This window comes from Caloenas nicobarica, chromosome 16 (genome assembly GCF_036013445.1).
Source record: "Caloenas nicobarica isolate bCalNic1 chromosome 16, bCalNic1.hap1, whole genome shotgun sequence".
NCBI lineage: Eukaryota > Metazoa > Chordata > Aves > Columbiformes > Columbidae > Caloenas > Caloenas nicobarica.
In genome coordinates, this window is record NC_088260.1 from 1,207,238 (window position 1) to 1,222,084 (window position 14,847).

Below are 14,847 nucleotides of genomic sequence, written 5' to 3' on the forward strand. Positions count from 1 at the left end.
GTGAGGTCTCTGATGTTCGCCTCGGGTGTCTGCATATACCCAAGGCCGCTACTCGCAGACATGGAGCTTTTCTCCCTCAAGCATCTTTGGCTTGATCTTGTTACCAAGCACTGCTTAGAAGTGTGCCACTTTCTTCATAAAGTTTATTAGGTATTAAATTGTTTTATTGGATATAAAATTGATTTAGAGCATCACATTGCAGGCTACCGTAGCTTTAAAGATATCAGTGGCAATTCATGAGATTCATGGAAAATTAGAGACAGCAAGACTTCCCAGGTAATCAGAAAAAAGAAAAGCCACCCACCTTGTAGACACTGCCTGAGGTGATTACTGCTAATGAGATAAGTGTGATGTACTGCTCTGTTAGGAAAATTGCATAAGTAGGAGAGATAGCAGGCTCTTTGCTAGGTCTTATCAGGGGTGTTTTCAGAAGCACATTTACTTGTTCAACTTGGAGCTAAAAGGAGTTTTTAAACTCCGGTTAACACCAGAGAACCACTGCAAGTGAGAAAGAGCGACAGTCTAAGCAGGTGGAGGTGTTGACAGTGAATTGTTAACAAGCCAAAAACAAGTCACTTAAATAGGCATTTAATTTTAGCTGTGTGAGTGGTCCTGCCATAGTCGGTGGGATAATGCAGAGCTGTATAGTTAAGCAAGCAGCCAAGTGCTTGGCTGGATCTGGAGCTACGGGCAACTGCAAATCGCATTCCTGCCCGCAGTAATGCCATTCTGCAGCAGTAGTGATTTCCTAATGATCCCAAGGGATATGAAAGAGAAGATTTCTAGTAGCGGAGTTTTCCTTATGTCAGCAGACAAATGCCATCTAATGGTTAAAAATGGAAAGTGGTTTGGAAGCGAGGTCCAAGCTGAGGCAGCCCCCGGAGGGACACGAGGGCAGGGTGCGGGTCTGCACGTGCAGCGGCGGGGACCTGCGGTGCGCAGGTGTCGCTGGGGTCAGCCCTGCTGTCCTGGAGCCTGCGGGGCAGCGGCACCACCAACTGCATCTGGAGCTCAGCGTGTGAAGGGAGCGTTTCTGAGGGTGGCCGGGGCTGCTCCCCGGGGCCCTGCGGGCACCGGCCGCGCTGGGCTGGGCTGCGCTTTGCTCTGGCTTGGAGCCACTCGCTGGCTCTGCCCGTAACTCGGCTGCTGCTTTGGGTTGGGTTTTGTTTGCCGGTGTGTGTGTGTTTGTTGTTTGGGGGTGTTTCTTGTAACTCAGCATCATATGATGACTGTCCTCAAACTTAAAAATTAGTTTTTAACTTTGTTTGAAGAAAACATTTACAGAACATTTGCGTCTGAGATGCTGTCACAGAGTGTGCTCAGTTCTGGCCATGCTGCCTATTTAGCAGTAGCTGTTGTTTGCTGCCTACTCTTGTGTTTATTAATATAAACCCATGACTGTACCGTTCTCAAGTGCATTAGGCTTGTTCTGCTTGATAACTTCTGGTTTACTGCACATCCTTAGTGATTAAAAGCAGAGGAAGGCGTTGTTCTATTGTGTCTTGGATTACCAGAAAGTGATGCACTTTGCTTTCAATATTTTTCCCCTTGTGAAGGGGAGTTATTAATCTCCATCTGTATCTCTTCACTGCAGTTATAATAACCATAGCCTGAGAAAGTTAAGAAAAAATATTGCTTGAAGAAATTCTAATGCTACATCAAAGGGTTGTTGGGCTGGATTGAGCCCAGCCTAGGGAGCTTGCCTGGTTAATTTTTAATATGCAAAAATTATATATCATTTATAAAAATGGGAAAAGTAGAGTTTGCTGATTGTCAGGCTTTCTTTTCAGCCATGGTATTTTCTTGCTCTGCAATACTTTGTAAATTTAGTATGCAAGATTAAATCCCCATAACTTCTAGCAGGCTTCTGCAATTGAACTGGCTCAAGGAGGGCCAAGATCCTGACCCGGCAGCTTGCACAGGCAGCCCCAGCGTTTCTGTTCGAGATTTTGGTAAGTTTTAGAAGATGTCTAACCTCACTACAAAATCTTTGTTGTTAAAAAAAAAAAATCTGAAGTCAGAATTTCCCTAGCATGAGCTACCACTTATTAGATTTCATTATGTCTTTTCCTGCTATCTTAAAGAGCTGGGATCAAGAATTTCTTCCCATGCAGCTAGTTATTGAACTGTGTCTTGGATTTCTCTCAGAAAATAGCTTGGGCTTCTTAAGCCTCACTGTATGGCGTATTTTTGAGATTTAAAACCACACTCGTGTTATTTAGAAGGAACACGAGTGAAATACAGTTAATTTGTCAAGGAAAGAGAAGGACTTTTTCTTGTTTCCGTTGCACGAGCTTTGTTCCAGCTGCAGTTTGAGCAGTGTGACAGGTGCGGGGCTGGGACAGGTTTACCCGCAGCGTCGTGTCTCTGTGCATGTGAACGCGGGTGGACACCGAAGGTACATGACGTGTTCTCTCCAGGGAGCAGATGGTGCTGCCGAGCCCTCTCCAAGGGCTTCACGTGGCATTTTGACGTGAATTGTTGTAGATATTGGATGACAGTATTTAGACCTCTTAAAGACCAGTGTCTTTATAGTCTCATAACTTGCATGTGTCTGTCAGCATGAGAATTTATCTGTCTGTTTCCTGGGGACCATCAGGAATCACTGTCTCTAATTTGGAAGGAGGATCCCAGTTAAACTACACTGGGAAAAAAAAATTAAGAGAGTAGCTCTTAATTGGAAGGCAATGACTCATTACATTCATCTTATTCCACCCAGACTATTTATTTGATTTTGCCTCTCTGAATTTGCCTGGGGAGTTCACGACGAGGCCGTACATTGGCTGGAGCACTGTCCTTGCTCACCCATTTCTCTTCAAAATAATGAAGGGGGGACAACCTGGATTGAACTCAGATTTTGAAGTACTGAGCAGAGCTGCCATTTCCTGGCAGAAATCCTGCAGAGATCAGCTGATGAGTAAAAACTCTGCATGTTCTGCGCAGAGCCCAGACTGGCCATCGCTGGTTGCATTAGGATAATCTTTCAGCTAAGGCACCAGCCCAAAAATTAGAAAACCTGAGTTGATTTCTGTCTCTGCCATAGGTTCAGATGTGACTTTGAATAAGATATTTTATTTCACTACGTTCGATTTTTGTTCTATGGCATATGGGAGGAAATATTTCTTTCTGCCCATGTCTTTTGGAGGATCTCTAAAATGCCTTTGGTGTTTAAATATGTGCATGTGTAGCATTTGGATGTGATTGAAGCTTCCGTAACCGCTGTCACTTTAACAGCCACAGTACTCCTCATTTAAAAAACTGAAAGTCACCCTTTAAAGGTCCCTGCCAACATAAATTACAGTCAGGCATTTTGTTTCCAGCAAAAGTGTGTAAGAAGATCTTGCCTCTTCTCTGTCCTCATCCTGAAACGTAGGTTACCATTCCCTTAGTCTTCCCAAATCTGCCAAAATGATACAAGGCTGCAGCTCCTATTATTGTTAAAAGTGTTTAAACTAGATGGTATCATTTAGAATTAGAATTTACTCCAGTTATGGGGTGTTTACATGAGCAGCTCCAGGAGTGGTGGCGTTTGGGGGCGGGGGGATACGGGCGGCAGAGGGACCGAGCCAGGACCGGCACAAACACCTCTGGGGTAAGATCTTCGCCTGGCCCAGGCAAAACAAACCACGGAACCGGCAGCCAAGTCTCAGCCGTGGGACACGAGCAGCCACAGAGCCCTTCCTCCGGCAGAACCATTTTTTAAACACAGCATCCTTCATATAATAATGGAATTGCTCGGCATAGTTCAGCCGTAGAACAGAGGCTGTGACCAGAGTTGGTTCAAGAGAAACGGGTGATGGGAATAGTTGTTGCCGTCACCTGACAAAGCAGATGATAAGGCTGGAATTCCTCTAAAAACGCCGGGGGTAGAAGCAGCAGAGCGTGTAAACATTGACACAGGGCAACAAGGCAGGACGGCGATGCAGTGGACGCTGTAGCCAGAGCTCGTGAGGAATCCCCGGGGGCCTCGACTGCGGTTATTGCTTCGGTCTTATTTCACCTCTGCAGACGTGTTACACTGCTCGTGACAGCCCGGCTCCGGGAGGAGATGGAAAGAGATTATTTAGAGGCAATGGGACAGACAAGTGGATTGTATTCCGTGTTACTCACAGCAAAGATGCTCCAGGGCAAAATTAAATGAACTGAAGGTCCAGAAGAGTGCCTTCATAACAATGATGTCGTTTTTTCAAATATCCTTACAGATGATAGGAAAAGCGATGCAGCCCCTGTAATTGTTTTTTTTTTATCATCCATCCTGTTTTAGCAGAAAAGCTTTTTAACAGAGAATTGTATTTAGGTTGAAAAAGAAAAGTAGGAAAGACTCTTGATTATTTCTTTAGCAGCCCAAAATGTTTACAACAAAGGCTGCACAAATAAATGGTTAGATAAAACCTGGAGCTCGGTAAATGAAGAGCACTTGTGACCCAGCAGGGATAAAACACATCAGGCATGTGATGAAAGAATCACTTAATCCTGTGGCACTCTCCCGTTCTGTTCTTGGAAATTCAGACTTTAATGAAGCAAACTAGTATTTAATGACTGCTACAACCCTCCAGAAATAAGAAAAAATTACTGGAGTAGTAGAGGAGCTGTTTTTATTTATTCATTTTAGCCAAACTGTAGTTGAAGTGTATAATTTGGAGTAAAACTGTAGCAACTGTCTGGGAACACAAAATGCCATAGGTCATTAAGTAAACTCTGTATTTTTTTTAATTTTCTACTTTTCCAGTCACATCTGACATCCTTTTGAGATCAGTTTTGTGCTGATACCTGTATTTCATGACCATGCTACAAACAAGCGGCCGTGGCTGGCTCTGTCAGACACGCGGCCGGCGGTGCCGGGTCTGCGGGTGCATCTGTGCAGCGTCAGCCCTTCCGACACCCACCGCGCGCGAAACGCAGAGCGGCCGAATTCCGCGCTGGGCCGGGGGGATAGGGAGGGCAGGGTTGGGGGGGATAGGGGAGGGCAGGGTTGGGGGGGATCGGAGAGGGCAGGGTTGGGGGGGGATAGGGGAGGGCAGGGTTGGGGGGGGATAGGGGAGGGCAGGGTTGGGGGGGATAGGGGAGGGCAGGGTTGGGGGGGATAGGGGAGGACAGGGTTGGGGGGGATAGGGGAGGGCAGGGTTGGGGGGCATAGGGGAGGACAGGGTTGGGGGGCATAGGGGAGGAGAGGGTTGGGGGGGATAGGGGAGGGCAGGGTTGGGGGGGATAGGGGAGGGCAGGGTTGGGGGGGATAGGGGAGGGCAGGGTTGGGGGCATAGGGGAGGACAGGGTTGGGGGGCATAGGGGAGGACAGGGTTGGGGGGGATAGGGGAGGGCAGGGTTGGGGGGTGGACGTGCACGTGGTATGAGCACATTGTCTAAGTGTTCTCTGAAATCCTCATCTAACTTATCCTGGTTGTTCTAACCCTTTCCATGCTAAGAAGCTCATGGAGGCAATGGATTTTTGTAGGGACAGGGTCATCCAGAGGTGGCATGAGATACATCCATTTTGATTTACTGGTTTCTGAAATGGGGACACTGTTCCCCCTGCTCACAGCGGGTGTCTGCAAACCGCTCTGGGGTGTCCGGATGAAAGGCCTTTGGTACGAGCGAGGGAGGATGGCACAGAAACATCTTTAGCCTCTGCTGAGCTCTGTCCCGGCTGTCTCCAAGGGCAGGGACAGAGCTGCCGCCCGTTCCCGGCGCGACAGATGCGGGGCTGGCACGGGAAGAGGAGCAAGAGGTGAACGGAGGTGAAACTCTGAGCTCTAGATTTCCTTTCTCCCTTGGCGGAGCACGAAGTGGTGAGCCCAAGGTGGGGAACGTGGCCTGGCTCAGCGCGGGGATTTCTTCTACGCGTTTTGTTTTCCAGACTGGCACTGAGGGCTTTGGAAAATCTGCGCACGGCAGAAACGTGGAGTGTGGGTTCCCAGCCTAGGAGTGAAGAATTATGATTAATGCCTTAATTAAGTAAGCCATAAAAAGGAAAAAAGTAAATGTCATTGTTTTCCTTATAATCAATTAATGATCTTTTTGTCTATAATGGGACAGTAATTTTCAAAATAAGTTTTTTTGAAAAAAGAATAGTGATTTGGCTAAAAAATATATCTAAATTCAACTGTCGAGGAAGGAGAATCCATTAATTTACATTCTCAAAAAAAGGTCTTTTCGGATGTTGTTGAAACAAAATATTTTGCTTGATCTGAAACAAACTTTTTTCCGTATTTGGAGTTGTCAAACACCTTGGAACACCAAGCACATTTTTGGTTCAATTTGAAACTAGCTCTGTAGCTACATATATTTAACTTCTAGAAATCTCTTGCAAACAAAGAACATCCGTTATTTGCTCAGCACTTTAATAATACAGGACAGTATCTTCCCAATAACCTGAAGCCAATATTTACAGAGTTCGATTGCCAGGACGCTTTTAGCTCTTGGGAAAAATATTGCCAATTGTGTATATGTATTTTCACATTCTTGTGCTAGATGGAATGTGTCCTTTCGAGTTTAAGGAACAGAAATATGCCTGGCAAACTCTTTATGTCACCATTGATACATTTCTGTTGGTTTCATTACACAACAGAACAAAAACCAAAAAAACAAAAAAACCCAAACCAAAACAAAAAACCAAACCCAAAAAAATCCTCCAAACAAAGTAATTTGTCAACTAAAGCAAGCCTTAATCTAAATCTTTCTAACTGGGAATAACTAGTCCTGAAGAAATGAAATGAGAGGAGCCGGTAGAGGGCTGTGTCTGGTGATACCTCACTGCAGGTTTCGCTGGAGAGGCAACAAATCTACAAATGACACATCCTGCTGTGCAGCCCTGGGACTGGGAGCATCTTCAGGGAGTTGTCCATCAAGATAACAAACAGCCTTTTTCTTTTGTGTTTTACCCAAACCACATCCCCATACCAGCTCCTTGGGTGACATGCTAAGCAATCTGTTCATATAAAATAGCTTAGTTTGTCAGTCACTTCACAGCCTATGATTAATGATATCATCTGTCCATTAATAGGAGCGATAAAGCGTTTAAGCAGAGTGAATGACTAGCACATAATAGCACTTTGTTCTGTTCTTCTTCTCCTCTCCTTTATGCCTTTCCTCTAAGGTACCCAAAAATTGTTCCAAACATGCACTGTCCTCTAGTCAGAAAGGTGAAGTCCAAGTGTGTTATACCAGACTCGCCAGGAGTTTTTTGCTTTTTTTTTTTTTTTTAATTCTTCTTGCAGCTGAGCTGCCAAGGGCACCTGTGCCTGGGCAAAGGGCAGTGTGTAAGTCGGGGCATGTTTTCCAAACCTGAGAGCCATGTTTCAGTGTTGGGCTTGGCCTAGACCAGGTCCGACCCTGTCCCACCCCAGCCCATACCCGTGCCACTGGTTGCTCCCCAGGAGAACACTAATCAGGGTTTGCCATCTGAAGTAAATAAGAATTCCCAGGGAAAATCATGTGCACACACATCTGCGTCTTACATTTATTAAGGATCTGGTACTTACTGTGGAAAACAGGACATCATCTGAATTCAGTAATCATGTGCTGGTCTAGTGAGCAGGTGCTTATTCACACCAGGTGGACTTGTCCAGTATAAACAGGTGATGATTTCTGGATCTTTTAATATAAACAGCATATTTACTTTGCTGATCTGACTTAGAATGGTGTGTGGGAAAGCATGTCCGGAATTACTATAATGATTTGTTAATACTTCTGCTTGTGAACTACTCTTTTTTCTATATAGCTCACCTCTGATATGTTCTTAATTATCCTCCTAGAGATCAGTTTTCAGTATAAATTCCACCTCCAGCTCGAGTTCTGCTAATCCAAGTACAAGGGAGAATGCTTTAATGCAGTGTCACTAGGCTGGCTGGTTGCTGTACTGATGAGAGATGGGTTCACACCGTTCCTTACAGCAGTATTATCTCTGCCGTACACTTAAAGCACTAAGACTTAGTGAGATTTATAGAACTATTAAGAATGAGCTATCAGGTGTATCTCCTGGATGATAATATTCATCGTTCTGTGTTTGTACAACCGCTCCCTTGGGAAGGTCATAGAGGAGGAACAAGATAGAATTAAGCTTTGAAAAACAAGAGCACGCTCCACACCATCAATACCTCTGCAGGTCACAGCTGCCAAACGTGAATTTAAAGAGCGCTCCTGAGAGATGGAAACTGTCACAGCTCCCAGAGCTGACCATCCAGCATCAGAACTTGGGGACTTGTTTCTGCTCACCTCTGCCATTTTTTTCCAGCTCCATTTGTCTCGCTTTCTTTCCATTTGTTGTCGGCACTGCCTCAAGGCTGGTTACGTGGTGGTAGGGCTGTGGAAAACTCGCACCTCTGGGGCAGGTTCCTTCTGAGGTCCTGCTGAACCACCATCTCCGCTGTGATTCTTCTCCACTGCCTAAACGCTTCAGGTGCCGAAGGTTGAACACACGAGTCTTTTGTGCACCAGCCACCAAGAAGCCACGTGACAAATGTGCCTCATCTCTGGTGACTTCGTAACGTGGCCTCTGAGCTCCGTGACCATCCACGGTGCCACTTTGTGCCTGTGACAGGGTCCTGTGGCTTCTCGGAACCATGTTCAAAGCCGAAATCAAGCTGAGACACCAGATGTCTTCATGGTCTAAAGTATTAGTAATTAATCTGAGTTTGTGGTGTTTCTGCATTAGACAAAGCTTTTCCTTTAATAGCCTTTTTTTTTTTTTTTTTTTGAAAGTGTTATTCTAAGTAGATCAGCATGCTGAAATTTGCATTGGAAAAGATTGTTTTGGAACAAAGCAGGATCTAATGAGCATATCGTAAATCCCTGGGCTCTGCAGCAGAGTCACAATAAGCATAATAGCTCTCACCGAATGAATCCCTTGCAGCCTAAAAGCTTTTTTCTTTACAACAAAATAGCAACCCTGCAGGATTTAGTGCAGACAATATGCAAAGATCATTTAAGGCGATGTTGTGGAAAGAGAAAACAAACGAGGACGACTCCACTTAGGGTCCTTTGAAAAGACCCTTTGTGATCACTTCATTAGACAGTCTGTTTCAATATTTTCTTATTCAAGAATGATTTTATTCTAATGGAAGCATCAATAAATTCCGTTCTTTATTCTTCCTCCCTGTGGTCTCAGCTAAAGTGCCAGGAAGCATTTTATCATTTTTCAGCCTTCTTACTGAAGGTTGAACGCGCAGTAATTGTTATTTCTCTAGCAAAAGAGTGAAAGTGTGAACTAATGATGTTACACAACTGAGAACTCGCTTTGGGGAAAAAAAGAAAGAAAAGTTGAACAACTTTTGCCTTTTACTCTCATCCTGGCTTAGCTTAGGTAACAGTTGAAGGGAGATGCTATTAGATGTTCTGCCTAGTTTTAGGCTAATGTATTTGCCTGCCTGTTAGAAAAGGTGCTTGAAGTATATGGGACATATAAAATATAATTTTAAATCCTATCTTCTCCCTCACATAGCAACGAGTCTATTAATTTCTTGGACTTAGTTCTTTACACACGAAGTTTATCTTTACAGAGAGATAGCAGTCACTGAGTGTGAGTTTCTCTAGAACATATTTCAATTTCTTCATGCTTATCTGTTTTCTTCTGTAAGAGGGTTGACAGGAGGGTTTTATCTTCTCACTGTTGGCACATCTGAGATCTTACTGACTTGAGTTTCTGGGTAACCTCTAAGAAATGTGTGAAGGACAGCCTCCAAATTTGCTACTGAAGAGCCACCAGAGAAACTTTTAAAAAGCGTGCATCGGTCGAGTGCCTCATTGCAAGAACATTACGGGCTGGACTCTCTGAACGCAATTTGTCTGTAAATATTAGAAAACCACGAGGGAACAAAACTAAGAGGTCAAACCCCGATACATTCGTGAAGTTTTAAAGGCTAATCAAGTATCTTAGAAAGAAATTTTTTACTTTCCTACAGAGAAAAAGGGTCGTATTCAGTCTGCCATGAAACTTCTCTGCAAGAGGATCCAACACTCCCTTGACATCTATCATAATACTCTTTTGGGAAAAGCAACTCTCTTCCAAGTGCTCATCATTGGGGCAACTGGAATAATAATTATAAAGAGAGGTAATGATCAGTCGATCAAGGACCCTTTTATGTCCTGTCGCCTGCAAGCATTGGTCAGAAGTTTATCCTGAAATATTTGACAAAACATATGATCTGTGGATCTCGAGATGTGATTTCTTCCGTTTTTCACTTCTTTTTTTGGCAGCTGAACGTCTCTCTGCTGTAAGCTGGTTTGTCCCAGCGTGGAAAGATTTTTGCTTTATAAGTGCACCATTAAATAGCACAGACTATATTGAGAACTGAGAGTTGGGACTTTTCTAAACTATAATTATGGCTGCCTTTAAAGATGATGGTAAAAATGTAGCTGATGAACAAAATGAGCCCATGTGATGAGTTTTTCCATATGACGTGTTTGATTGTGACAGCTCCATAGTTTCTAACAGCTTCCTATGTGAAAAGAAAAACAGAGAGAGCACTTTATCTAGCACGTGATCATTTCTTTTAGAGAAGTGAGCCAATGTTTGCTCAGCTGGTTTTAAAAGCGGTGCAGACCAGTGGTGCACTCTGTGCTGGACCTGCTTTGGGGTCTGCAAACCTGCAGCTTTAAGATCAACGGACAGAACCCTTGTGTCCATTAAAAGAGCTGGGAAATTGTTAGCAAAGGGTCATTGCTTGGAGGCAAATGCCCCCAGGCTGAAGTCTCCTTTCTGCTGACACCTGTTCTTGGATAGCTCATCCCTCCAGCTGCTTGGATCAAAGGGGTATTTGATGGAAAAAGTAGTCTGAAGCTTTTATTTTTTTCTTTCGCTGGGCACCAAGGTGTTTAAACTGCAAAATTCACAGCAGGACACAAAGTTCCTAAGGAACATGATCTTTCTTTCTAGTCTAAATTTTTTAAGCTAAGAGTTAACTGTCTCCTCAGTTGTGCCTTCATATCAACGCCAGTTTCATTCTTACCTACTGATTTTTGCTTTTAATGAGATAATTTGTACCAAATTAAATAGGCACGTACAGGCGGCTTAGTGTACAAAACAATGTAATGCATAAACTGGTGAAGCTGTATGTTTGTGTTTTGTAGTTGAAACGATGAATAATCTCTAGTATCAGTTACTTCTGACTCTCCTAAAGGCATGCCTAAGAACGGCCACAAAATATTGGAATTTCATTGCCATTTTTGGCCTGAATCATTTCACTCATTAGTCAGTAAGCACAAAACAGAGCAGCTGAAGGCAACGTGGGCTGCTCTTCAGAGGGTGTGGAACCCCGGGCTGGTTCTGAGCGTCAGCCAGCGGGGACTCACCGCGGGGCTGGACACCCCGGCAGCAGCACGTTCTCTCTATAGAAACTGCCGTGACTTAGGAACTGAGCAGTCCAGCAGTCCAGGCAGCTCTGCATCCTGCTGCAACGGTTGACCAGGTGACCTTTTTTTTTTTTTTTTTTTTTTTTTTTAGATAAATTGATTTTCACCAAAGTAAAATGGATGGAATTTTGCATTTCACTTTGCCTCACCTGCTTTCCTCATTCCCAAAATACCTGTATTCCGCTCAAAAGTGTTGTGGTCTGCTTCTTTGGTTGTTCTGGTTTTTGGGGGTTTGTATGTTTGTTTTTTGGGGGTTGTTTTTTTTTGTTTGGTTTGGGGTTTTTTGTGTTGGTTTGGGTTTTGTTTGGGTGTTTGGTTGGGTTTTGTGCATTCTTTGTGGGGTGGTACTTTTTAGGATGCTAGTAATTTCATTAAAAAGAAAAAAAAACAACAGTTGTTTTAAGACCTTTTCTGGATTTTTTTTTGTTGCTTTTTTGTTTGGTTTTTGTTGGTTTTTTTTTTTTTGGTTTGTTTTTTTGTAAGGAAACAGTAGTTTGGATCTTCAGCAACAAGTGCTTGTGGGAAAACATAATTCCTCAGAAAATTTCTTCTTGTTTAGCAAGAGTTAAAGCATTCCAGTTTATTGGCCTTTCTAAATTCCATCTCCCCCTGCATTCAGGGAGCTCTGGTGCTGCACGCTTTAGGTCATGGCAGACCCTGTCTCACCTTGGTTTTCTTTGGTGCCTAGAATATGGTGTTGGATTGACTACTGTACAATAAAGGGTGAACACTTTTCTGTAGGACAGCCAGATCTCAGGTATGCAGGAATAGCTAATAATTAGTGCAAGTAAATAATTGTAGTGCAACCACAAACACTATCATTCCGTTTGCAATTTACCCCTGATGTGGGTACTTGTTCTTCTTAATACTTAATATGTCTGTTTATAGAAAAGTTGATTGAGATAATTAGCAGTAAAAAAGCTATGGTAACATTTATATTGCTATCAGTTTTGTTTATAGCAGCCTAAAGAGCAATCCTGAAATTAGAAATTAACTACAATTAGCAAATAAATGGAGTGTCTCTTGGAAAGACTTGATCATGTCTGAAAATGTTGCACAGTGTGGTGCTGTGGGAGGCAGAGCCAGGTCCCTGGGCTGTGCAGCTGCGCCGGGCGAGGAGCACACGGAGCAGAACCTGTTTGGCGATGATGCCGATGGAGCTGCGGCTGGGCCAGCCCAGGAGCACACGGAGCAGAACCTGTTTGGTGATGATGCTGATGGAGCTGCGGCTGGGCCAGCCCAGGAGCACACGGAGCAGAACCTGTTTGGCGATGATGCCGATGGAGATGTGGCTGGGCCAGCCCAGGAGCACACGGAGCAGAACCTGTTTGGCGATGATGCCGATGGAGCTGCGGCTGGGCCAGCCCAGGAGCACACGGAGCAGAACCTGTTTGGTGATGATGCCGATGGAGATGTGGCTGGGCCAGCCCAGGAGCACACGGAGCAGAACCTGTTTGGCGATGATGCTGATGGAGCTGCGGCTGGGCCAGCCCAGGAGCACACGGAGCAGAACCTGTTTGGCGATGATGCTGATGGAGATGCGGCTGGGCCAGCCCAGGGCATCTTTTGAGCCTCTATCTGCCTCTCGTTCAGCAGAGCCTGTGCTGTCACCCCAGCTCTTGCCCTCCTGCACAGGTTTGATGACTACATGCTGCGATGCCAGAACAAAGTTTATTGGAGAGGATTTGCCTTTCCATGAGGGAAAAGAGGGCAGGGTTTGCTTGTCAGTGATGAGTAGAGAGTGGCTCAGAGAGACCCTTCAGCCTCCACGTTCTCAGTAAATGAACCTTAAAACACACAGTGTTAGCAACGTTAATGAGATGAGAAACTTGGGTTGGAATGCTTTGTTATCCCTCTTACCTGGGATATGGAGAAATGGTGACATGATGACATATTCCTGGTGACACACAACTGTCTAACTGCTTCCTCGCCCCATATGCTGTACATCCCACCCTTATCCTGGGAAACAGCCCCGACTGGTGTTAAAAATTTCATATTTGCAGAAAAAAAGGAATTCATCTGGGGTAAATTAGCATCTTTATAGGAAGCAAAATTTCCTTGATTATTTCCTGGCTGTTTCCTTCATTTCTGTTCTTCAGCAGATTTTGTCTCTTTAAAGAGCAAAATGGGGCAGAGGGACGGGGGAAAGAAGTGGCTGAGTGTAGATGTGAAGTAAGGCAGACCCTGCAGGCGGGCGGCCGCACCGCAGGGCGCTTCCCCCGAGCATCCCCTGCCCGGGGCTGCTCCTCCTGCTGGGTTTTGTTCAGAGCCAGCTGTCTGAGCTCCCCGGGGATCCATCTGCGGAGAATTTATCGCTGATAAATACCTGTTTGCGTTGAATTTACAGATGAGCTAAACTGTTTCCTTTAATGTTGCAGTTTAGTACCTTTTTCTTTTCAGGTTTGTATGAGCACTGGCATTTGAAGGAAATAAATCTGTCGCTCGGATAATGTATTTGCTCTTGGTACCAAAATATATAAATGAAAATTACAAGGTCATTAACCATATCAAGAGAAAAAAATAAAGCTGTGCATTAAATAGCTGACTTCCGGGATAGCTTGGGCAAATAGCAGTATATTAAAGTAAACTGCTCATTTCCCATTCTGATCATGAAAATCAATTAATTCCTTTCTTTTTTGTAGCACTTCCCCTTTGCACTGGAAACCCTCAGCATACGTCAGTCTGAATTTATGAGCAGTGTGTTTATCAGTGTATTTCATTTATCAAATGCAAATTCCAGTGGCCAGTGATTTACTACAGAACTGCTTGGGAAACAGCAAATAAATATTACCTCACGAAGTATTAAAGAAAAAAAAAAAAAAAGCCAGACTGGAGGAGAAGATTTTTATCTGCCACTTCCCCAGCGATTTATCTTTGTCCCCGAGAAGGCAGGTTAGGAGGAGAACTGCCCCAGAACTGCTCTGGAGCGCATCCTCCCTGGAAATGAGCTCTCGTGCTCAGAAAAAGGCAGCCTTGGCAAGCAGTGGGTTATGGCTTATATTTTAATATCTTTTCTTTATTTCAGCTACTATAGCACTAGGTGCAGACCTGAGGGAACCAAAATGCATCAGCCTCGCTCACCCTGCATCATTCCGAATGTTGCTGATTCAAAGGGACAAGTCCATGGACAGTAGATAACCAAAAGGAAAAAAAGGGGCGGTGTGGGCATGGTGGCACTGGGAAGGCTGGGTGATACAGTCTCCACTTGGCCCCTTTTATCCATCTTCCTCAACTCAGGGACAGAGAGATAATTCATCATTTCTTGTTTCTGATGCGAGCAGGCTGCAGGTCAAGGTACATGGAATAGTTGCAGCAGACATTCTCCTTTCCCCTCTGCGGCGCAGAGAAGCGGCTGCGTCGTTTGCTCCCCCTGCTCGGGAAGGACAGCAACGCGGTGGCCTTGTCCCCGGCTCCGCTCCAGAGCTGGGCGGTCGCTCTGTCCCTGCGTGCGGCACAGCGCACGAGCGCCGCGCGGGAAACGCGTTTGCTGCGCTCGCAGCG

General features: G+C 44.7%; 1 protein-coding gene across 1 annotated transcript in view; it reads left to right on the top strand.

Moving 5' to 3' along the window:
• GALNT9 (polypeptide N-acetylgalactosaminyltransferase 9) overlaps positions 1–14,847 on the top strand; it is a 110,386-nt gene that overhangs the window by 81,669 nt on the left and 13,870 nt on the right. The window lies entirely within an intron of this gene.